Source organism: Crocodylus siamensis, chromosome 1 (genome assembly GCF_052110815.1).
Source record: "Crocodylus siamensis isolate JL-2025a chromosome 1, ASM5211081v1, whole genome shotgun sequence".
NCBI classification, from domain to species: Eukaryota; Metazoa; Chordata; order Crocodylia; family Crocodylidae; genus Crocodylus; species Crocodylus siamensis.
In genome coordinates, this window is record NC_143395.1 from 194,268,816 (window position 1) to 194,294,846 (window position 26,031).

The following is a 26,031-nucleotide window of genomic DNA, read 5'->3' on the forward strand; positions in this document are numbered from 1 at the left end:
GACACAATGGACAAAGGGTGAAAAAATAAAGGATCATTATCCCCATTATGCACATGGGAAAGTGAGGCCCAGAAAGATTAAGAGACTTGCCTAACACAGCTGGGTGCTGAATCATCTCTCCTGAGCCCCAGTCCCAGGCATAAACACAAGTCCACAAGCCCCTCTTATTGGTTAGTTAAAAGGCAGCAAGTCATACAAGCAGTCTTCTGCTTTAACTAAAAGAATATTAGACGGCTCCCAAGTTTTGTCTTTTCTCTTACATTACCTTCCTGTTTAAACTATATAAATAGAACTCTAGTGAAATGGCAATTGTCTTGCAATTGGCTGTAAAGATTTCAATCTCAAATAATATGGCCAGTTATTGCAGGAATGTACACATACTTTTTTCTACCTTACAAGTGCGCACCATCAGTCTGCAAATAATACACTACTGCATTAGGTACTTTTGAAGATGCATATACACTTTTGCAGATTCTTTAGGTGACTTCAGTGGAGATGATCCAGTTTTGTAAATACCTGTATCACTATTTTCATGGAAACATGGTTGGTTCTAAAGTAAATGTAAGGCTAGTCTCACTTGGTGCCAATCAGCACAGCTTTATTGGCTTCAGCAGAGCAATCCTGATAGGCACCAACTGAAGACTGGCCCACAAGCTTAAACTCCAAAACTGTAGCATCAGTGCCACCAAGGCTAACTTACTGACACTCAGGAGGGCCCACTGCAATCCATTTCATGGTGGTGGCTGAATATCAAAAGCCAGAACTTTACAAGCCTGTTAAGAAATATTTCTTTACTGCGAATAAAGTCAAACTGTAGTTAAATGACAGCTCCTATATATGGACATGGCTGTGAGGGTGGGATATATTTAACTAAATCAAGTATCAATATCCCATGATCTGCTCACACTGGATGAAAGAGCTATTCTAAATTATTTACTGTATGTCATACTTCAGGTTTTAATTTCAATATATTGAGATGCATATAATACATAATTTAAGAGTGTGACAAATTACAATGCAGTCTCTAATCCACCCAGAAATTCCACTCTAAGGCTCAGAGTCTAACTTGCATCAATTATTTGCTGTTAATTCTTTTCTCTAGTTTTTTTTCTATGCATACACACACAAGCTTTACTTTCCAGTGTAGCAAATCTCTTCTGACTTGAATCATTTATCAACCCATTCTCCTGTACATGTATTACTGAAACACACCTTGGGCAAGAGGATCAAATGTACTTGTGGCAGGTTAGTACCAGGGGTTTTACTTTCCTTCTCAGTTTTATCTAGGGACATATTATGGTGTTGTGATGCTTCCCTCCCTGTCAATGCAGTTTCATTTTATTTTGCATTTTAATTCCATCCTTTATCTTCCTCTTAGAGTGCAATTGTTCATTACTGTCTGAGGATGCTGGGTGATTTACTTGTGTTAAGACATGCATCAGGGAAGTAACTTCTGTCTTGTCTTCTTTGACTCTAGCCTGCAGGTAATGCTTAAATATGACTAAGATCAAAATTTAGGGCTTGAATAAGTATTAGTTCATGTGTGCTAATTAACACATGAATTAACATAACTTTGTTTTTAGACATGCTCCTATAGCAGTTTGAGCATCATCTGAAGGCTAGCAGGAAGAGTTTGCATCATATTTTACCCAGCTTTATCATTATACCATTACAGATTCAAGTTTAGGTATAGAGTGGGTATGTCTACATGAGAAACTTTACTGTGCATTAGACACATCTAATGTACAATAAAGCATCACTGTCTATATGTACACAGCAATTACTGTGCAACAGATTAGTCTAATGTGCTGTTTTTTAGTACCTTTAGATAAGGTACTAGAAATCAGTGCATTAAACTAATGCGCTGAAGTGTGTGTGTAGACACTGACCCAGAGCAAATTGCTCTAGGTTGGCCTAGGCAGCAGGGGGCCACAGAGGATAATGAGAGCTGTCCCAACTCACTGGGATGTGTCTTGATCTCTGAGAGGCAGAGGGGAGCTGTCCCTGCTGCCAGGCAGCTGAGACAGCTCTCCTCTACCCCACGGAGATTGGGACCAGCCCCCATGCCCCCTGCCAGCCCAGGTCTGGCGCCTGGAGGAGCCTGGAGCCCACCCTCCCACCCAGCTGCTGCAGTGAGGCAGAGCAGGGCAGGAGCAGCCCTGGACTGAACTGCTCCTGTCAGAAGTAAATTTGCTCCCAATAGGCGCACGTTCAGATGTGTGCAGAGCTGCAGTTTAATGCGTCAGTTTTTTGCACAGAAAATTCAGGCACATGCAATTAATGTGTATATGTGCCCAGTGAGTTACAGCTATAGCCTTCTCATAGGAAACACTGTTCCTACTAAAAGCAAGATGGTGAACTCTATTTATGAGCAGATAGTTGCACTAACACTTCTATTGACTTTCAAATTGTAGTTCTACTGGATAAGTCTACACATTCATTAATGCACTTTTGCTGTTGCACATTAAATTTAGTACCTCCATTGTAAGGTACTAGAAAAAAGGCACATTAACCTATTTTAATGCACATTAGCTAAAGCACACTTTTTGTGATGCTTTAATGTGCATTAAAACAGGTTAATGTACAATGAAGTGCACATGTAGATGTGCCCACTGACTTCCAATTTCTTACTAAGAAATATTCATGTGAACACCTGTATAAATGGGGTATATAATGTGGCTCTCACTGACAGAACGATTAGCATGGTTTGGAATTTGTAAAAATCTACTGCCATGCAGATTTGGCTCTGTGTACAGTAAAGTCTGAACAATTATTGGCCCACTGGCATCTTTTCCAGACATGCCAACATTATCTTTCTTTCTCATATGGTACTGTTCTTTGTTGCTGGTCCTACTCTGTCTTGCTGTGATGCTATGTCCTGCTATATATTACTGTTTTCATGTTTCATTTAGAGTTGACTACCTCTTTGAAAGCGATCTAGAGTGGCCAAAGAGGACCGTCCGGTTGTCCTCTGTCCTCTGGCTGTTATGCTGCAAACTTCCACAACCCCTTGCTCCATATAGCATAGAGACTCCAGAATTTGTTTGTGTTCCTAGGCACAAAAAGATTAATTAGACATCGGTGCGGGTATATTTCCAATCCCTTTGGAAACAGGCCATGTATAACCCACATGTTATTTGTATCAACAAAGCAGTTGTCAACCTGAAGGATTGCAAAGCATTTTACTAATCTTTCAAAGACTGTTTTATTCACTACTGAAATGCAGCCACCTCTGGAGCAAAGAATGCAGCAGTTGCACAGTTCACTGACCAAAAGGAATCGCCAGAGAGCAGTTTATCTTCTGTCTGTGTGCACTCCAATGAAGTCCTTTTTAATGCTATGCTCTTACATTTTTTGTTAAGGGCTTCTGGCAAGAACATATCACTCAGTGCAGATCTAGTGTCTGGAAAAGACCTCTACTATCTAAAATGGAAGCTGAATTTTCCAAACTGATTTAATCTCTAATGAGTGTTTAGTCTACAAAGTAACTTATGCCTCTCCTCCCCTTTCACACACTCAAGATAGCAACATAACTCTAGGGGGCTTACTGTGCATCTTTCTGTGATGTCATTGCTGGCTGAAATGCAAAGTGACTGCCAATGGGTTAACTCAGCAGAAGCATCTGACTTACTTCCCTGATCAGGCATTCACTTGGGCATCACATTATGGATCTCCTCAGCACAGAGAATTATGTTTGATTTTAGTCCCAAACTCTTTAAGGCTCATACCTATGGGCTCTTTTCAGGTATTGCAGCACAGGTTTGCACTGTTATACTGAGGACATGCAGGGCTGCTTTGCTGTGAAATTTTTGCCCTTTCACATAGGTTTGAGGATTTGACATGTCTGGATTCTAGTCTCAGATCTGACATTAGTTTGGCATATGAGCTTGGGCAAATCATTTGTAACTCACGAGTAAGTGGGTGTTTGTGGGTCCCTCTCCATTGTCTGCTGCTTGAAGTCCAGAGGAGTGGACTCCATTTCACCCTGCATGGAACCTCTGAGTTCTAAATGTGCTGGCTTTCTTCACCAGTGTCCTGTTCAAGATAGTGTAAAGCTCTCTGATGGACACTTATTTGGTTCCCACCAGCCAGAGTCTGCTTTTAAAGTTTCTCTAGATGCAAGTAGGTTGTAACACTGTCCTGTTCCTTGGCCTCCCTGACACTTCCTAGACACAAGTTCTGTGCCTGTTACCCCTTTATAGAAACATGATTAGAAGCCTTAGGCCCCCAGGGCTCTGTTTACATGAGATGCTACTGTGAGGTAGCTTGTTACTACTGTCCAGTAGCATTGTATGGCATGAAGCGTGACATGACACTACTGTGCAGTAATAGCAAGCTACTGCACAGTAGTAATGAGCTACTGCACAGTCAGCATCACCAAGAAGCCATTTGGGATACTTCTGCGCAGTAATGCCAGTTACTGCACAGTCATTTAGTATTTGTGTACGCAAGGCTGTGTGAAATTTCACCTGGCATTTCATTTTGAAGCTTCTTGGATGCATTTTAAGCTCAAAACAGCAAAATCGAAATGAAATAAAAGTCTTTGAAATGGCTTCAAAACAAAACAAGGGAACTCAAAACTTTCCAAAAGTTTTGAAGCCAGGCTTACTGGCTTCAGCACTGGTCCCAGCCAGCAGCACCCACCTCCTCTCATTCAGCAGGCAAATCAGAGGCTCGCTGAACCCCCAGGAGGGCTGCAGGGGCTGTGCTGGACTCCTTCCGGGGCTGCAGGCCCCCAATCTGCCTGCCAGATCACAGACTGGCACGGGACGCAGTCCGCACCCAGCACCAGGAAGATCGGTGCTGCCGCTGGCCCCAGGGGGCAGCACGTGCCTCCTGTCATCCAGCAGGCAGATCAGGGGCCTGCACCCCTGGGAGGACTCCAGCACAGCCCAAGCAGCCCTCCTGGGGGTGCAGGCGAGCCCCTGATCTGCACACAGAATCACAGGAGGCAGGTGCTGCCACCTGGAGCCAGCAGCAGCACTTATCTTCCTGGTGCCAGTCCCAGCCGACAACACCTGCCTGCTTTAATCTGGCAGGCAGATCAGGGGCTTGCCCGCATCCCTGGGAGGGTTTCTGGGGCTGTGCTGGAGTCCTCCCAGGGCTGTGGGCCCCCGGTCTGCCTGCCGGATGACAGGAGGTGTGTGCTGCCGCCTGGGGCCAGCGGCAGCACTGATCTTCCCGGCACTGGGTGCAGGCTGTGCCCAGCACTGATCTGTCATCTGGCAGGCAATTGGGGCCCGCAGCCCCTGGACGAGTGCAGCACAGCCCCTGCATCCCTTCTGGGGGTGCGGCAAGCCCCCCAGTCTGCCTGCGTGCCACATTTTATGATTCCCCATAGTTGGTAGGGTCGGAAGGGACCTGAGCAGATCATCAAGTCTGACTCCCTGCCATAGGCAGGAAAGAGTACTGGGGTCAGATCACCCCGGCTAGGTGTCTTATCTATCCTCCTTTTGAAGAGCCCCAGGGTAGGAGCAAGCACCACTTCCCTTGGAAGTTGTTTCCAGATCCTAGCCGCCCTGACTGTGAAGTAGCACCTCCTGATATCTAGCCTGAATCTACTCTCCGTCAACTTATGGCCGTTATTCCTCGTTACTCCCAGTAGTGCTCAGGGGAACAGGGACTCTCCCATTGCCTGCTGGTCTCCCTTGGCCAGTTTATAGATGGCCACCAGATCCCCCCTCAACCTTCTCTTGTGGAGGCTGAACAGGTTCAGGTCCCATAGCCTCTCCTTGTAGGGCCTGCCCTGCTGCCCCCATATCATGCAAGTGGCCCTCCTCTGGACCCTCTCCATGTTGTCCACATCCCTCCTGAAGTGCGGCACCCAGAACTAGACTCAGTACTCCAACTGTAGCCTGACCATTGTCATTAGAGGGGGAGGATCACCTCCTTGAACCTGCTCGTGATGCATCTGTGGATGCATGACAAGGTGTAGTTGGCCTTCCTGACTGCATCCCCACACTGCCGGCCCATGTTCATCTTGGAGTCTAAAATAACTCCAAGATCTCTTTCTGCTTCTGCACTGATGAGAAGGGAGTTCCCCAGCCTATAGGTATGCTGCTGGTTCTTCCTCCCCAACTGCAGCACCTTTTACTTGTCAGTATTGAATCCCATCCTATTCTCATCTGTCACCTGTCCAGATCCAAGTACAGCCTGTCCCTCCCTTCTAGCATGCCCACTTCTCCCCACATCTTAGTGTCATCTGAAAATTTGAACAAGGTGCTTTTCACCCCCTCGTCCAAGTCGCTGATGAAGATGTTGAACAGTGCAGGCCCGAGGACTGAGCCCTGGGGAATCGCACTGCCCACATCCCTCCAGGTCGAAAATGACCCATCCACCGCCACTCTCTGGGTGCGGCCCTCCAGCCAGTTGGCAACCCATTTGACTGTGTAGGCACTGACACCACAATCTCCTATTTTTTTAAAGAGGATGGGGTGAGAGACAGTATCAAAGGCCTTCCTAAAGTCCAGAAGGACTACGTCCACCACGACATCTGCATCCAAGGATTTTGTGACCTGCTTGTAGGAGGCCACCAGGTTGGTCTGATAGGACCTGCCTCCAATGAACCCATGTTGGTTGCCCCTCAGCATACAGTCCCTTGCTTGCCCCTCGCAAATGTGCACCTGGATAATTTTCTCAAAGAGCTTCCCCAAGACTGAGGTAAGACTAACAGGCCTATAATTTCCTGGGTCCTCCTTCCTCCCTTTTTTGAAAATGGGAACCACATTGGCCCTTTTCCAGTCCTTTGGCACCACACCAGAGCACCACGAGTGCTCGTAAAGCCATGCCAGGGGTCCCGCAATGACCTCTGCTAATTCCCTCAGCACTCTGGGGTGGAGATCGTCAGGACCAGCTGATTTGAACACGTGCCTTCATAAACTACGGGCAAAACTGTGAAACAGCAAAACAATTTTGATGAAACAAATCAGAACAGTGCTTTTGAAACTCAATGAAACTGGAAACAAAACACTGTTCCATCAAAACGGAAGTCGAAGCAGAACGGTGCTACTTCACACAGCCCTACTGTGTGGTCAGCATCCTGTGTATATATGGCCACTGAAGAGCACCCTTTCCAGAGACCAACCCAGTGGGTACACACTAGTTTACTACTTACCTCTCTAGGGACATCTGATAGTAGAAGAAAAAAGATACAGGTTTTGTAAATGGTTCAAAAAGCATTACTTTCTATTTTAGATAGTGCCAGAAGAATCACATAGGGAGATCCAATCAATGCAGTAAAACACCTGCACACCATTCACTGCTTCAGTTTTCTCACCACTCTTGAAGGTTCTTCAGGCTTTGCTTAGAGTTTTCTCAGGAGTCCTTCCACCCCTGTGGCCCCCGAGCATGACTTTTCCCTCCAGAGTATGGTGTCACTCTCTTCTTTTTCCCTCTCAGATTATTGGCGAGAGCTTCTCTCACCACTTTTGTTGAGTCTCAGATCAACCTCATTATGAGATCAGTCTCTCCCACCAGCTAATCAGATGCTTAATTACCACTCTCTAGGGTTAAGCATTGAAAAAAAATGATTTGGCAGTAGCCAAGTCTCTGACCAAAGGTGCTCTACCTGAATAGATGGCCATCAAAGTTTAACCATCGCACTTGGTTAGCTCTCTGCTAGATGTAAGAATTTATCCTGTCATCTCCTAGTAGAGTGGTCAACATGGAAACAAAAGGCAAACAAGCCCCATACTCAAAATGGAGTTTACAGTCTGACACAAAAAGAATCCCCAGCATGATTTATAAGCCATACAAAGACCAATTCCCCAAAGGTTCATGAAAGCCATCGCAGCTTCACCACCCCGTGCCTTTGTTTCTTCTTTAGTAAAACAGGGATGACAACTTTTCTCACCTATTGAAAATACTTTGAGATCTATACACGCTCTATGAGAGCAAAGGATTATTATTATTATACTTTGTGCACTCTACTTTCACTGTGCTCAGCTAAAGTGCAAACATCAGTGTCAGGTTTCTTCAAAAACTGTTCTAATAATAAAAAGGTTGAAAACTGACTCCTGTGCTTGATTAAAATGTACCTTTGACTTGAAAGGGTTTCTATTTTGCATTAATCAGATGATCATTTGGCAGCGTTATTTTACTCAGTGTTATCACACGAGACTCCCATTCATCACACTTATTATTTCCCTGTTTTGCCATCCAAGAAATATGTTTTTCAGGCACTCAAATTCTGTAATCCAGTATGATACTGTCATGTGATTTTCACCATTGACTACTGTAGTTTTCTGTTCTCTCGCCTCCTTAAAACATCTGGTTATCTTGACATTTCAGTCTCGCTTAGTTTTCAATCACTTCAGGCCAAATTCTGCCTTCAGATACAGGCACATAACTACTATAGGAATCAATGGGAGTTCTTTGTGTGTATCTGAAAGACGGAATGCACTCTTTTCTCTGTGTGTCTGAGAAGCTATAGATGGATTAGAGATTTATCTTGTGATTCGTATTTAGCCCAGCCTTAAAAAATTCACTTGTCCATTTGCAGAGAAAAGTAGTTGTGTTAATCTGAAACCATGCAGAAGATGGGGTAGATTTGCACCGTATAGACTAACTAAATCAGAGATGCATAAGCTTTTGTAAGCAGCACTTCATCAAATGCTAAGAAACATCAACTATCAACCATGGTAAGTAAGCTGCTGGTTTTGAAGTTCCACGTTACCTGCCATGATACAGGGACAGCTTTCCACTAAGAATAGTAGGGAGAAATTAACTAGCTTTGGACTTTGATCCATTTATGGAAGGCATCATATGATGCACTTGCCTGAAATCTGGATTATTGAATTGAGTCCACTGAGGAGAAGAAGCCCCCTAGGTCTCTGCTCCAGGTAAAATCAAAGATGATTGAATGCTGTCTGGGAAGTGTAACACGAGTCTTCTAGTTCAAGCAATGGACTAGGATCCAGGAAATATGGGTTTAATTCCTGATTTTGCCATGGGCCACCTTGAGCAAATCATTTATACTCTCTATGCTTTAGTTCTCTCATCTGAAAAATGGAATTTAATAATAATGCATCTTTGCCACATTGAGAGTTTTTGAGGTCAAAACTCATTATTATTGAAGTATGTACTCAAATATTACAGTGCTGAGGCTATACAGGTATGTAGATAAAGGGGAGGGGCCCTTATAGTAACACAAAATGAAAGCATTACCAGGTAGTATTAACAGAATGCAAGAGCTTTCCTTTTTAACATTTCTAGTTAATCCTCCCAAGAAAGAATTCAGGATAACTCCTCATTCTCAACTGAACTAAAACAATCTATGACAACCGTGGCAGCAACACTTGGATTTCAGTTAACCTCAGTTTTTTTAATCATGCCCATCTTAGCTGTTTCTAAAGTTTTTTGGCTTTTTTTCCCACCTTCATGAAAAACTTTGTGCTTGGTGAAGTATTTTAGCTAAAACATGCAAAATACTTTAGTTCTGAGTTTCTGGCACAGTGCAAAAAGGGACCTGTAGTTGGGCTGCCTCACATTCCCATTCTCTCCCTATTCAGACTACATTGCCCTAGCCTCCCTTGTTGCCTAATGGGTAGCATTTCACAATCAAAATATTTCAGGTTTCAGACATTTGAAGTTTCAGCAAAAAATATGACACTTCTTACAGAAAAATGTTGAATGCCCAATTTTCCACTAGAAATATTTAATGGAACAGAAACATTGAACAGAAATTTGTCAACCAGCCCTATTCATGTTCCATTCAGAATGGAGTTAATCTGAATTATTGCACTATGTTACTGAGAAGCCACTCTACTTTTTCACTAATCTTTAAACACAGTTTGAATCTTAATTCTGAAGCATTTTGTCCAGCCTTTTGTCAAAGGCCTGTTTTATCAACTGAACTTATTAAGTATGCAAAATAAACCACAAGGAGCATCTGCTGCAATGACTGCTCATTGCCTTTTATTTTCACCCTTGTGTTAATGCTGTCCTTTTAAGGTGAATGGGACTTTACCTTGTCACAACAAGATCAGTGCAAGCCTGTGAATGTGGTGTTATGACATCAAAGCCAAAACAAAGGAATGTCACTATATCTCTCGAAGCATGATACTGCAGGTTCATGATCCAGTAGCTACAAAATCAAATGAATGGGAAAATATGCATGAAACCTACATCCCGGTGTGGTGGTGTCTTGGCCCCAGATCTTAGCCTGGCATTGTTTCATTGGATTTAATGGAGCCACGCTGATTTGCACTAGCACAGAATCCGATCTACTCTGATTAAACTATGTAAACTGAATACCATCTGGTTTAAGGGCACTCTAAATGCATCATCAGTATGCCCAGGGCATTATCCTCTGTACCTCAGAGTAAGGCCACATCATTTTCATTTGTGGTTATGGCTTCTCAGTCCCTTGTGTCCTTTCTCCAGTATAACCAGCCCATTTAAGGCCAGTGGCTTCTTTCACCTGATGCTCAGCTAGGAAGGCCTCACTGTGAAATCACTATCCCCTTCTGCCACCACCTCCTATATGGGGGAATTTCCCACCAGCTCCTCCCACTCCTACAAGGCAGCTTCAGAGGATTAACAGTACTGGTTTACAAAAGAGATTTTCCGGCATAAACAGAGCTGAGCCAAATCCCTCCTTGTAGCTTCTCCATGCCTCAGCCCATCTTCACCCCACATAATTATAGGTGGATTTTGCCTGTAAGACAGAGGATTTCACTTATAACCCCAAATAGGCAGGTTCTGATATAACACCGACCTGAAGAAGAAAAGTGGGGGAGGCTGGGCAGGGAGTGGAAATGAATTTCTGAAGCAGAATGAGCAACTTTGTTAGAGATGAAGATAGTGATCAGCAGAGGACCAGGGATCAAAACATTTCACCTCCAGCCCTCTTACAGCCACAGCACTCATCTGTTTCACTTTCCTATTTTAAGTTTCTGACTCACACTCTAAATATTGATTTCTATTTTTCTATTAGCGTTGAATTTTCTGCCTCCGTATTGACTTTGACTGTACTTCTGGTTGATATTAAGCCTCTCGGGTCAACAAACTTTTATAGCTGTTCGCTGCTTAAACCACACTGAGAAGGAATTGGCAGTATGGAGCAGTAGCTGGAAACAGCACGAGTGAAATCTAGAAATGATTCCTTTCCCTGAACTTTGCCTCTTATTCAGGCTGATGCACTGAACACTGAACCTGTTGCACATAGGTAGCAAAGGGGATCTGTGATTTTTGGGAAGCATGAACCATGATATGAATTGGCTTCTACTCTCCTTTCATAGATATTGGAGTAAAGTAGAAGGAAATCTAATGATGCAATTGTGGTTACCTCAGCATAACATTGCTGTGAGGAGGCAAGTGGGCCCAATGCATGCACTCATTTATATGGCTTGCAAAAAAACCCAATGCTTCATTTAGCTTACCATATCCATGGGCCTATCTACCTTGATAATTCAATTTGGAGTTAGCTAGGGTGTGAATTTATAGCACACTGTCTAGTCTATACTAACTCCCATGTGGATGCTCTTAATCCGCACATACAGTCCCTTTGTGCAGAGCAGTTTATTGAGTATTAAGCATAGGCGTGAATTTACAAGGCATGTGGATTAGACTATACCACACAAAGGCACTTCTAGGAAGCACTCAGAGTGTCCCTGTGCAGGGTTAATGGGGTGTCCCTGTGCAGGTTAAAGCTACTGTCCTTTATATTTAGATCCTCACATACTCTGCACAACATTTCCCCATATACTGTAGCTATATTGATATCTATAAGGCTGCATTATACATGGAAATGTGCGCGCGCATGTGTCTTAGATGAAGTTTAGCCATTTGTTAGCTTTATATGGACAAATTCCTGACTTTTGCCAGCAGTATATTTGCAACTTCATATGAGATATATATATATATAAACTGTAAAATTGCCAGCAATTGGGATGGGGTGGGGGAGGGAGCTGCAAACATAGGTGGGAAGCCTGGCATCCTGAAGCACAGTGGAGAGGGAGGGAGGGAGGGAGGGGCACCACTTTCCACTGCAAAAATGGTTCCCAGTGCCACACTGGGACTGCAAAATACGAAGGCAGCCACTGCAAATTAGGCAGGTCCCTATATATTGCGTATAGGTGCGTATATATTACATGTTATCACAGAGACCGGTTTGTGCCATAGCTGTTGCCATCAAAAATTAGAGAGACCTGCTCATCCTCCTAGTGTAACATATTAGCCACACTTTCAACATGTATGGTACACCAAAAAGGACATTAAAAGAACATTAAGGTTACAAAGCAAGGAAATATTAGGATTAAGATTGCTTGGGCTACATTAACTCAGCACCCTGTTGCATACATATTACAACATAACCTTCAATGATGTGATCACATACTATTTCTCCCATGGTACTCCCTGTCTCAGAGAGGGATCAAAGGCCTCAATATCCCTGAACCATGGTGAATGCTTTGTCAATACAGGGCAAAATTGTGACATAACCTGCTCTGGAGGGTGTGCATGGAGACATTTAGTTACAGAAGGTGACGCATGGAGCTGCACCCCTTAAAGGTGCCTCCTTTGTGCCCACCTGCAACCTAGGGGGAAGTGGGTATATAGATGTGGGTCTCATACTTTCTTTTCCAGTCCCTACACCAGGGAATCATGGGATTGATTCACTTTCTGCCTTTCCCCCATTCTGCATGTGCCAGGCAAAATGTGACCCATATTTATCTTACATTTTAATTCCAAGACGTGTTCAGATTAATGCTCCAAAAGTGGCTATCGCTGAGGAAGTGATTAAGAGTGTGATAAGCTATGAATGACTTATTCATGAAAGTTTTTCAGTCCATCCCCAGTGTGCTGGATCTTGTACTAAAGTATAATTCTAGTTTGGTGTGTACTGATTAATTTCTAATCTGTTATCTGATGTTTACCTAAATGAAGACCACTGGACTAATGCAACTCTGCCATTGAGCTGGCTGCTCCTCATTGACTTAATGCAGATGAAATATCAGTCCAGTGGTGAAAGGAAGGAAAGAAGCAAGCAAGGAAGGAAGGAAGAAATGGTCTGTCAAAAAGCTTGCATGTGATGTGAGGTTTGATTAATAGCAATAAGTAAATTGCAGGATCAGCTACAGCAGTGACTCTCAATCCAGGGCTCTGGCAGCTTCAGCTGCCATGAGATCTTCATAAGCATGCTGTCAGGTGTTGCTCAATATTAATACCGTTAGGTTTGCAAACACTTACCCATAATTCAGAAGGAATTTCTATTCCCAATCCCAAGAATAGGAAAACATAATGTCAAAAACCTTCTGACATGTTTAGGTAAGTGATCAGAAACTGGTTTAAACCTGCATCAGATCACTTAAACCAGTTTATGTGTAATGTCTGTCCCTAGCCATAACAGTTAAGAACCACTGAGCTAAAGGCTGTCATTTCGTTCAGATCTCATTGTTCTAGGCATTGGAGTAACACACTAAGAGACTTGCCCTGCCCCAATTACCCTAACCAGCAAAAGTGCTCTTACCTTTGCAGGACTGGCAGACACCTGAGGTACAGATTGATTCACTGGATTGGGCCCAAGCATCACAGGTACCTATGTTAGTATCTGGAATTGAACATCATTCTCTTAAATCACAGTTTAGGGCCTTTCCCTATACAGCCTGCCTTGGTGCCACAGACTGTGCTTATGGTCTGTGATGCCACAAATGAATCAGAAGTCCGGCTCTAAGGAAACTCAGAACATGTAGATATTTTTTTCCCTTACATGAAATTAGCAGAAATAACCACTGAATCAAAAAAACATTAGGGCTGAAAAGGTCACTTAGTCCAAGACCCTGCAGGAATCCAGGATGCACTATGCCTAGACCTTCCAGACAGATGCCTATCCAACCTCTGCCTGGAAACCATGAAGGAGAGAGGTTCTACAGCTTCACTGGCAGTTTGTTCTATTATCCTACTCTCCTTGCAGGAAGAAAGCTTCTCCTGAGATTTAATAAGCATTATAACCAATAGCCAAAGATAACCACAAGGCTATACTGTGTGTGTGATGTGCACACACGTTTATGCTATCAAGAGATACAGCCTTTTCAAGGCCCCCTCTAGCCCTGCTGTAAGCAGGAATAATCTGCACCAGATGGGCGTATATGCAGTTTTCCCACTCTGTGTCAGGAGCTGTACATGCCCCACTGCTAATATGGTCACAAAGCAAGTAGCTTCTCAGGGGGGTTCAGGCCATCTCTATGCCTCTGGGTAAGCCCAGCAACAGCACTTTCTCAGTCACTGTCTCCCACTCCTTGCTCAACAACTGAAAATGAGAAACTACACCACCTTAGAACAGCCTGGAGCTTGTGCCCCTGCCCTGAATTTAGGTACGCTCTCTCACATCTTAAAGTGGTACTTTAAGATGGTTGCACTGCTTCATTCTCAGTATTTGGTATGCATTAAAGCAGGAAGGAGTAGACAGGGCATACTTCACATCAATGCTCTTGGGCACTGCATGGAGGCTAGTGTAGGCAAGCCCTTGAAAACTGTGAGCCAGAACCTCCATAGAACATTTCTAGGATGCACCTCTAGAAACTTACCAGCTGGGATTTAGCCCAAAATGTGTCCCTTAAGTTTTCTACTGGTTTAGTAGCAAGGACAGGTGCTTAAGCACTGAGCCTGCCATGAGCTCCTATGGGCAGCCTTTTGAGGAAGCCCACTGAAAGCAATGGGAGTCCTCTGGGGCTGAGCTCTCAGCAGGTTTAGGGCCTTGAAGTGGGTGCCATGCAAAGAAAAATCTACATTTTATAAGTTAGCTTCTCCTTTGCTCCTCGCTTCCAGGACAGCTATGAAACTTGGAAAAAATCAAAGGTACTCTGTGCTTCATGGTCAACCTTCATTATCTTCTAATCCTGCCCCTACTTTCCTCTTCTGCATCCTTAAGTATGGGCACTTCAGCCCAACCTAGCTTCCACTGTATAAATGGGAGACTGCTGGTTGACTCCCATAGGAGTTCATCATGCACCTGGAATAGAAACAGCCCTGTGACACCATGCAGAGAGGACAACCAGTTTCTTCCTCTTATGCAGCAAAGGTATGATGGGTTTGACTCTCAGAGGTGATGGGACCCAAGGTAAATTTTCTGGGAGTTCTAGTAGCTCAGCCTCTCTCTGGAAATCAATGTGATGATTTTTGCACTGCAGGGAAATACTCAAAGGGTTTCAGATCTTGCCTCCCCCCCACACTTTTTTCTGAAGTAAACCTGTAGTGTGGAGGCTCAGCTTAACAGACAGCAGTGGGGCAAAACTGAATTTCCATCCCCCTTTACACTTTTAGGCCCTGTGAGGACACTGAGAAACCTGTATACAGTGACAATTAAATATACCTACCAAATCCAAGGTGCTTGCTGTTGTAACAGTTCAGTTTTGGGTGTGACTATGAAATAAGGCCTAAAGCATGAGCATCAGATACTCTACACATCTCACTGCTTATGGGGGTTGATGCTAGTAATTCTGAAAGGAGTTTGGGTGCTGTAGTCTACAGAAGTACAAAGGGTCACCTGGGCTTGGTCAGTCCAGGGTTTAGGGAAAAGCCTGAGACTTGGAAAATGAGGGTTCATATCACTGCTCTGATGCATACTTCTTATGTGACCTTAGACAAGGCACTTAACTTCTCAAGACTTCAGTTCCCTTTGTGTAAAATAAGGATAATGTTAATTCCTATGTTACGAGAACAACTGCATTAAAAACTGCAAGGTGCACTTATTAACAGAGGCCACTTATATAGCAGCCTCCCAAAAATAGATGGACCTAACAGATCTATTAATAACCCTTTAATTTCATAAGTCTACATGCTGAAAATGATGTGGCAGAAATAACTCTTCTCTTACTCCAAATACTCACCGTCTGAGTAGCTAGCACTGGGCCTGCCAGCAGCAAACACCCTCAGTTCTGTCCTCTGTGCTGCCTTCCTGTTCTACAGTCACCAAGCAGGTAAGAAATATATGCCTTTGTGACCTCCCTTCCCCTTCCCCTTCTCCCCCTCCATGCTTTCCAAGTGACCTAGGAGAGGCATCTCAGCTGCAGTATAAGCTATGCTTCTGCCTTGTGCCCTTAAGACCATCACTTTGCACTTGGGACACTATCCGTCTGCTCCTCTTGCTAAGAGTACTGCCCTCAATTATTAAGTGTGTGGAGCAGGGACATTATTAAACCTGACTCTGCTCCCAGCTGAGCTATCATGTGTCTCTCTCTCTAACTCTGCAGGAACCTTTCCTCACCCCATGCCCTTCCTATTACCCTTTATCATGCCCTGAAGCCTCCTGAACAAGCTCATCCATACAAGGTAATGTCATTTCTCCAAAGAAAAAGAAACTGAAGTGATGCCATGTCAAAGAATTTCCCCAAATCATCTCCTAAAAACTTTTACTACCCCTTATTTATTGTCAGCCTCTAAGAAAGAATTTCGAATAAGTAACAGGCCTCTCAAGTCAAAGAAAATTAGACATATAGATTAAGACATATGGAACTATATATTAATAACTAATAACCTTATATTTTGTTTGTATCTTTAGCCCAAACACATCCAGGAGTGCCATTAAAGTATGATATAAAACATCAGCAGTGCTTGTGCTTCCCCTGGGGTTGAAACAGCAATTGAGATTGCCCATGCCCATGGAACTAGCATAAAAGGTGCAGGAACAGAATGCAGAATTTGGTCTATTGCAGGGTCCCCACTGTATTTTCTATGTGATCTTCTGCTCACTGTTCCTGGAGGGAGTTGCAGCCATTAGTAAAAACACCTTCCAGCCTGATCCTTGGTCCTGTGAGTCAGCCTGGCCCACCCAAGTAGTCCTGGGGAAGTCAGTGAAGTTCTACACTGACAGCAGGATTTTTTTTTTCCAAAAAAGTTGCTGGTTTTTTGTCAACATTTCTAAAGACGACTTTTTCATATTTTTAATAAAAAGCACAGCAACATTCTGAGTTTTATAGGCCATGTTCGCTCAATTTTGAAAACGCAGAAAGCTCCATTTTAATGCAATCTTTTTACTGAAAAATGTTTAGCTTCTGGCTTTTTTTCCAGAACAACAAAGATGGAAAGTGTCAATCAAATTGAGATCTGAGAAAAGGGACCTCACACCTGAAAGCTTGTGTCTATCTCTCCAACTATAGTTGGTCCAATAAAAGATATCATCCACAAAAATCCTTGCCTCTTACATTTTTCCTGGGCCATCACAGCTACAGCTATCACAACAACTCTACCTAAATCAAAATGAAAAATTCCATGCTCTTGAAAAGCTGGTTTGTCACAAAATGTTGCAATATGATAATTTTCCCCAGCTCTTGAGCCAAGCCCCACCTGACCTTGAATCTGAGTCATAGAACCATAGAAAATTAGGGCTAGAAGGGACCTCAAGAGGTCATCAAATCCAACCCCCTGCTCAAAGCAGGGCCACCCCCAACTAGATCATCCCAGCCATGGCTTTGCCTAGCTGAGTCTTAAAAACCTCCAGGGTTGGACATTCCACAGTCTCTCTAGGTAACCTGTTCCAATGTTTTACTACCCTCCAAGTGAGAAAGTTTTTCCTAATATGTGGTTAGAGACCACTGCTCCTTGTTCTACCATGGGCCACCACTGAGAACAGTCTAGCTCCATCCTCTTTGGGACCACCTTTCAGGTAGCTGAAGACTGCTATTAAATCCCCTGTCAGTCTTCTCTTCTTTAGACTAAATGAGCCTAGTTCTCTCAGCCTCTCTTTAGAAGTCATGCCTCCTAACCATTTTGTTGCCCTCTGCTGGACTCTCAAATTTGTCCACGTCCTTTCTGTGTTGTTGGTGGGGGGGGGGAGCTAAAACTGAACACAGTACACAAGATGTGGCCTCACCAGTCCTAATAGAGGAGAATAATCACTTCCCTTGACCTGCTGGCAACACCTTTACCAGTGCAGCCCAGTATGACTTCACCCTTTTTCAAAACAAGGGCACACTTGGTTTATATTCTGCTTATTGTCCACTGTAACCCCCAGGTCCTTTTCTACAGAGCTGCTGCTTATCCAGTCAGCCCCTAGCCTGTACTTGTGCATGGGACTATTCCATCCGAAGTGCAGAACTTTGCATTTGTGCTTATTGAACCTCATGAGATCTTTTTGTCCAATCTTCCAATTAGTCAAGGTCTCTCTGAATCCTAGCCATACCCCTAGGTTGGTGCCATCTGAAAACTTGCTGAAGGTGCACTCCATCTCATCATCCAGGTCACTGATGAAGATTCTGAACAAAACTGGCCCAAGGACTGACCCCTGGGGCACTTCACTCGATACTGGCTGCCAATTAAACATGGAGCCATTGATTACAACCCTTTGAACATTATAATCCAGCCAGTTTTCTATTCATCTTCCAGTCCATTCATCCAAATTGTACTTCCTTAACTTGCTGGAGAGAATGTTGTGGGAGACTGTATCAAAAACTTTGCTAAAGTCAAGGTATATTATGTCGACTTGTCTTCCCACATCCACAGAACTGTCATCTCATCACAGAGGCAATCAAGTTGGTCAGGCATGACTTGCCCTTGATGAATCCATGCTGACTGTTCCAAGTCACCTTCTTCTCCTCCGAGTGGTTAGAAATGGATTCCTTGAGGATCTGCTCCATGATTTTACAGGGACTGAGGTGAGGCTGACCGATCTGTAGTTTCCTGGATCCTGTTTCTTCCCTCTTAAAGATGGGCATTACATTTGTCCCTTTCTAATCATCCAGGACCTCTCCTGATCACTGTGAGTTTTCAGAAGATAATGGCAAAAAGCCCTGCAATCACATTGGCCAATTCCCTCAGCACTCTTGGTTGTGTTGCAGCTAGCTTCATGGACTTATACACATCCAGACTGTGGTGCCAGGTACAGTAGTATGGAACTGACCCAGCCTGTGGAGACTGTGGTAAAAAAGGTATTGAGTACTTCAGCCTTTTCTAAATCCTCTGTCACTAGGTTGCCTCCCCATGCTGTAAGGGACCCACACTTTCCCTGATCTTTCTCTTGTTACTGACATACTTGTGGAAACCCTTCTTGTTACCCTTCATATGCCTTGCTAGTTGCAACTGCAATTGCACTTTGACCTTCCTAATTTCATCTCTGCATGCCTGAGCAATACTTTTATACTTCTCCCTAGTCATTTGTCCAAGTTTCCACTTTTTACAAGCTTCCTTTTTGTGTTTTAGCTCACTTAAGAGCTCCCTGCTAAGTCAAGCTGGTCTTCTGCTATACTTGCTAGTCTTTATTCTAGTGACAGGGTAAGGTGCATTCCATGATGTTATAGTGTCATTGCTACCATAACGCATGCTAGGTGGATTACAGTTAGGTTGGTTATATCTATACATGCTGCCATACATACTCAGGTACTAAACTGAACTGCAAGCAGCAGTGCCAAGAAATGTGTGGATCTATTCCATTTACCTAAAGTCTAGATGGGGAGACCCAAATTCAATTCCCTGATCTGGCACTGGCATTACGCATAACCTAAAACATGTCACTTAGCTGCCCTCCAAAGGACCCAGGGTGAAAGTGTTCTTATTGCGAGTATCACCTAATTATGTGTAATCTACAATTTCTCTAACACCAGCATTCTACTGGTAGCATGGACCAGGAATGATGGAGTTCTAGGTCTCAGTGGATGTGTCTACATGTTCATTAGTGCACTTTAGGTAATGTGCATTAAATCTAATACCTCAATTGTCAGGTACTGGAAAAATGCACATTAGCCTATTTTAATGTGCATTAGCTAAAGAGCATAGTTTTCTGTGATACTTTAATGAGCATTAATATCGGCTAATGCGCATTAAAGCACACATGTAGACGCACCCAGTCATTACCAACATCCAGCAGTGACTTCCAACCCTGCAGTCTTCTATATCAGTTCAGCAAGCCCAGCCCTCCAAACCCAGACTTCATCAGTGAAGCTTATTCTGCAAGAGGTGTTTGGAAGATAACTGCCTTACATTTCCATTTCAGCCTCTGTGTTTGGATAATGTCCAGCCCAAATGAAGCCCTGATCTCCTTTGGGACCTCCAGGTGCTACTATACAGCAACAAAATACATACCAATAAACAGCTCAAAAGGCCTTGAACCTTTAGAAACCTATCCCTTAGTGACTTAGGTAACGTCACTAAGAATGAGCTGATTTTAAAATAAAACTATATGAGTGTATACTGCAGGCATGACAAATATTAAATAGACTGGAGTATTCCCTCCCCCTAAAACATTTGTTTTCAATAGCCACAAAGTAGTCTACTGTTGTTTAGCAGAGAGCATTCTGGCAGCATATGAGCAATCTGGCAGTGCTACAAGTACTGTAGGTGTTATGATACACACACAACATGTTTTACAAATAGAAAGTGGTTTTCCAAGTCCTTTAATATATTCTCATTTTCCCCACCTTGGCCCAAAAAAGCTGCAGTTATGAAAATAATGCTGCATACTGAAGTAGTAAACCAGTAATCTGAAGAAAGTAGGGTTTTTTAAAAGTTTTTTTTCAGCTGTCCTCCCTCTTCTTTTTTTCCTTTCTTTTTTTTTTTTTTAGTCAGGTATGTTTTTAGCAACTTAAACAGGTTGGGTTACCCACAAGAAGTAGTCATTTTTCCACCTAGCAGATTGAGGTATTCATGCTCTCTTTAAACACTTCTAAATTTATTCTCCGGTATAATTCAAATAGAAATATTTGTATATACACCCTGGCTGGGATAGAACTCTTACAGTACTAACTGATGGTCAGAGACCACACAAATGAACCAGGTTAACAACATGCATATTCCGTGAAACTAAGTATCTTTTTGAAGAAGTCTTCCAAAAGACTGCTCCTGTCTGTTTTGCTTATTATTATTTGTTCGGATTACAGTAATATGTAGAGGCTGTGATCCAGATTGAGGCAAGGTACTATACAAACACACAGGGAGACACAAAGAGCTCACAGGCTAGGTAAAAGATACAAAAAAAGTTCATTATTACCTCCATTTCACAGATGGTGGTTGAGCCACAAAAAGCCTGAGTGATTTGCCCAAGGCTGTACAAGAACTCTGTGGCAGAACCAAGAACTGAACCTCTCTCTCCTAACACCAGTTCAACAACCAAGGCACAAGAACAAACCTTCTCTCTAACTAGACGTGTCAACTATTGCCTTATAAACTGTTACTGTGAGAAACACTTTGATTCTAAGCTGTTCTAGTAGCCACAAGTTTCATTCAAAGGCTGAGTATTGGCAGAAGAAAGCATGGTACACAGCTGCAAAAGGGGATGAAACATTCCATGTTACCCACCAAAGACCCCTCTGGCTTCAGCCAAGGCACGAGCTTTTTCAAAGGGCGTCCCATTCAACTCACCTCAGCTAAGAAACCTTGTTCAGCTAAGGGCCTTAGTGGAGGGCATGTCTTCTATGGGTGGCATCCAAACATCATGATCTAGCAGACTGGGTGAAACAGTTTAATAGTTTTCCAGGGTAAAACATCACTGTTGTTGAAATGGAAACAGCTGTTAATAGCAGGAATTGGAAGAGTTCCACCTGGGAAACAGGAAAAGAAAATCGGTCATTGTTTTTACAGCAATAGGGAGATTGCTGCCTGCAAGCAGCAAAGGGTCAGATTCTGGCAGGCACAAGCAGCAGAGTGAGGAAAAGGGAGCGGGAAAGATCCCCTTTCCTCTAGCATGGCTCATATAAAGACCAGCCAGAATCTTCAGTTCTCTGGAGTGCAGAGACTGCTGTCTAATCACTTCCCAGGAGGTGAAGGGCAGGGAGACAGATGCCCGCCATGGTTGGAGCCTTGCCACCCCACCCCAATCCCACCAGCAGGGAATATGCTGCACTCCATAGAGGGGGTGAGGTGTTTTGTACCTTTGGGTCCTGCTGTGGGAGAATACTCCATGCTTCCCTTGGTGCTTCCCAGGCCTCGTGCTCCCCCAACATAGCGCTGTGCCTGTTCAGCACAGTGGGGAATATAGGAAAAAACCTGTTCAGCAGCAGCAGTGGCAGCATTGCATTGGCGAACACCTTTGCTGCTGTCTCCACATTATCAGCAGTGAGAGCCCCACAAGGGGAGTTCCACCATTCAAAGGTGATACCATAATCCCTCCACGTCCTACAGCCTCCAATATGTTCCAGACATTGGGGCTCTGACAAGGCAGCTCTACCAGCTGCACACCAACCAGGTGCTCTCCCTATGAGTGAACCCAGGTTGGTATCCCCCTTGTGCCCCCAAAGCAAAGGAAGGGTGAGCCACCTTGCAGAAATGAGAGATTGCAAAAGATCCAGGGCAGTGGAACAGCAGCAGAGCCAGACCGCTGTAGGAAAAAGCTGTGGGGTTACACAAGAGGAGTTTATACCCAGTTGTGTAATGAGCAGTGGGCAACGAGGACACCAACCCCCGGTGCCCACTTAAAGGAGACACATGAATGGCACAGCTATCACAATCACCAGCCAGATTCCACAGCTGCCACAGCCAGCCCAGCCACCATCACCATCACCATCACCATCCAGAGCATAGACTCTGGCTGTTAAGCCCGTGCTCCTCTCACTATGTCTCTTCTCCTCTCACTACAGCTAACACCCTATATTCAGGAACCCTGCCACAAGCTGCAAGTTCAGCCTCCAGTACATGAGGGCCCCAATCCAGTCAAACACTTAAGCAAGTGGTTAACCTTCAGTCCTGTGAGGCTTAAAACCAGCCTGACTGCTTTGCTAGCCATGCTGAGTGCCATGGCTAGGCTGAACCAGGAACTTCCCTTTGAAGTCCTGCCACTGCTGTTCATGTAGGTGGGACTTCAAAGAGGAACCACTGTCTCCCCTCCCTGCACAACCCCATGCTGAAGAAGCAGTGTTGATAGTTTTAATTGCACTGAAGATTGCTTTAGGGCAAAGCGATTTAAATCTTCCAACAAAAAGACCATTTTAAAAGTCCCCTCAACTATCTGGAAAGAGACAGAGAGTAAGCTGGGGAAAAGAAGGAAATGGACAAGTTACCTTTAAAACAGAGGTCTGTGGAGGAAAAAAAACCCAACTTTTCTTATCCTACATAAGCAGTGTTATACCGAGTCAGACCTATGGCCCATCTAGCCTGGTATCCTGGCTGTCAAGGGCAGCCCACACTGTGTGCACCCTGCCACTCACTCCAGGAGGTAAAGGCTGTCGTACTGCCCACTGCCCTCACCTATATCAACCAGGTCCTGCAGTATCTGACCCCCATACTTCACCAGCCCCCTGGAGCTAATTGTGGGGCCTCTGCCTCCACAGGCCTCACAGCACTCCCCACTCCATCACCTCAGCAAGCTGGAGGATACCAAGCTGGTCCACGTCCAAACAGCCCACCACCAGCAACTCTACATGCTCATGATCCACACAGTCCATCATCCTGTTCTCCCATTCCATCCCAACAAGTGGCAGGGCACCCTAGGCAACAGCAAAGGAAAGGGTCTACAATGCACAAGTCTGTATTCTACCTTGATCCCACAAGCCACCAGGGACCTCAGATAGTGGCTCTTCCAAGAACCTATTGCCACAGGCATATATCTGGCACACTTTACAGACACTCCCAACACCAGCCCCCTTTGCCAGCAGAGGGAGACCCTGGCACACACCTACCTCAAATGCCCCAGATTGCAGCTCCTGTTCTGCTTCCTCAGAGCAGACACCTGTTTGGGGTCGAATCTGCAAACACTAAGGAAAGAAGCATCCGGTTGTCTGAAATGTGGTACCAGTGACAGGTTGTACTTGTAGTACTGGTTAAGCTTCACAGCTGTCACCTGGAATAGGTTCCTTCTCCACTAGTTTTCACAAGGACAGCTTGACAGTTCTTGTGATACCATGTCTTCAACCCAGCTCATCAAATCCATCAGGTTATGTGCATGGTGGATAAGAGCCTACCAGCTCCTACATTAGGAGCTCCATGAACCAGGTGGCATCTTCAGCACAAATGTCACTTGATCTTGAATGTCATCTCACCCTAAGACATCGCGAAGCTTAAGCATGCACAGTGCGCTGGGTGTGATTTCCAGCTCCTCACTCACAAACTCCTGGTAGGACTACATACGCTTGGTGTGGTAATGGACTTAATTGAACTACAAAATGTCAATTGATGCTGGTTTTCCTTGACACATCCAGAGTCACACTGCAGGTGGTACAGGGGAATCTGCCTCCACCTGCAGGCAGGGTTCTTGCAGGATATTGTCTTACACAGTCCAGTGGTGAAACGTATTTGGCAGTCTTGGAGGATTTCTTAGCATTCATCATTCCTGCTCTTCCTCAGGTGGCAACATGCTGTAGTAGCATGCCTATGAGCACTTTAAAAGCCAGCACCAAAACCCTCCCACATCCCTGGCTAGCCCTGAATTGGCTCCCTGGACTGAACCTAGGTCACAGGCTCAGCCTCTGATTTGCTCCCTCTCCCCCACCTCTTCTCTTCCACCTGTCCCTTCCCCCCACTGCATTATTCAGGATTCAAGGGCTTCACACCCTTTTCTCTTCTTGCAGTTTGTTTGTTTCCGTTTTTTTTCCTCAGCGAGCCTGCCAAAAGCACAGAGCCCATGCTTTTTCATGGAACCTTCCATTTTTCAGAGCCTGCCCGAAATCGCGGTTTCCATCAACATCGCGCAACTGTGATTTTGGTCCCTACCTATGACCTCATTCCCTTCCCTTTGTTCTTTTTAGTTGTATCAAGTAATCAGTTATTAAGGGAGGCTTAGAGTTTTTCATGATGGGTAGAAGCCTATGATCTATGGCACATTAAATAGGCCTGTTTGTCAGTGGCTGCCCCCATTGTGTGAGTCCTGCCACCTACCTGAGGAGATCAAGGACACCCTAGTGGACACTGCTCTCACCTACATTAACAAGGTCCTGCCCAAGGGCAATACCATCCTCCTGATATCCCCCAACCCCCAGAGCTCATCATGGAGCCCCTACCTCAGCAGACCTCACAGCACTTTCCACCACACCATCTTAGCAGGCTGGGGGCTACTAAACTGCTCTACTTCTGTACAACCCATCACTGCCAGCTCTATGTGCTCCTGGTCCACACCCTCCTGTCCTCACATTCTGCCCAGACATCAAGTGGTGCAATGCCCTCAGTGAGGATGAGGGTCCCCAATAGTTAAACATATACTCCCCCTGATCCCACAAGCCACCAGGGACCTCAGCTGATGATTCTTCCATGGAGCTTTTGCTGTGGGCATGTATCTAGCACACTTCATGGACTCCCCTGACACCTGCCCCTTCTGTGAGCAGAGGGAGACCCTGGAACAAGCCTACCTGGAGTATGTCAGGTTGCAGACCCTACACAGCCTCCTCCAGAACCTCCTGCTAAGGTCCTGGCTGTACTACTGCCTGCACATTTTTGTTTATGCACTTCCTGTCTGTGGCCCCACCAAGTCCCAGGACCTCCTAGTCAACCTCCTTCTGGCCCTAGTGAGGCTGGCAATACACACAACCAGGACAGACGTTCTGGCCAAGAGGACTCCTGGGGACTGTGGGACCACTTTCCTGTCCCTGGTCTGTTCACGTCTCTGGGTAGAGTTTCATTGTGCAGTGTCCACTGCCTCCTTGGACCCATCTGAGGGCCAGTGAGCCCTGTCTAGTGTGCTCTGCTTGGTGTCCCCCCTTGCTGCACTCAACTTGAACCTCTGAACTACACTCCCATCCCTATTTTCTTCTTTAGTTGTCCCCTGTAATTACTTGGGACGCCTGTACACCAGTGCAAAGGCTGCTCCAATATGCTGCAATTACAGCATGTCAGAGCAGACTCGATTAATTGAGTCTGCTAGAGTGTGGTAATTACTGTATTCCAGCAGCCTCCCATGTCTTGTGTATCAGCATCCTGCTGGCGGGCGCACTTGAACTAAAGCCCAGCTCAACTCAGTATATCATATTTATCATGTTATTTATTATAGATTCTACCAATTTCCAAATTTTGGAAGGGAGACTCACTTGTCTGTGGTTCCTTGGTTCACTCCTGGAGATGGGCATTATGCATCTGCATCCTCTATTAACTGTTTTCCTCTGCATCTCTGAATATTATCTCGCATGTCTTAGGAAGGTTTAACTTATTCTGATGTTAAGTGTGTTCCTGGCTTTGGCATCT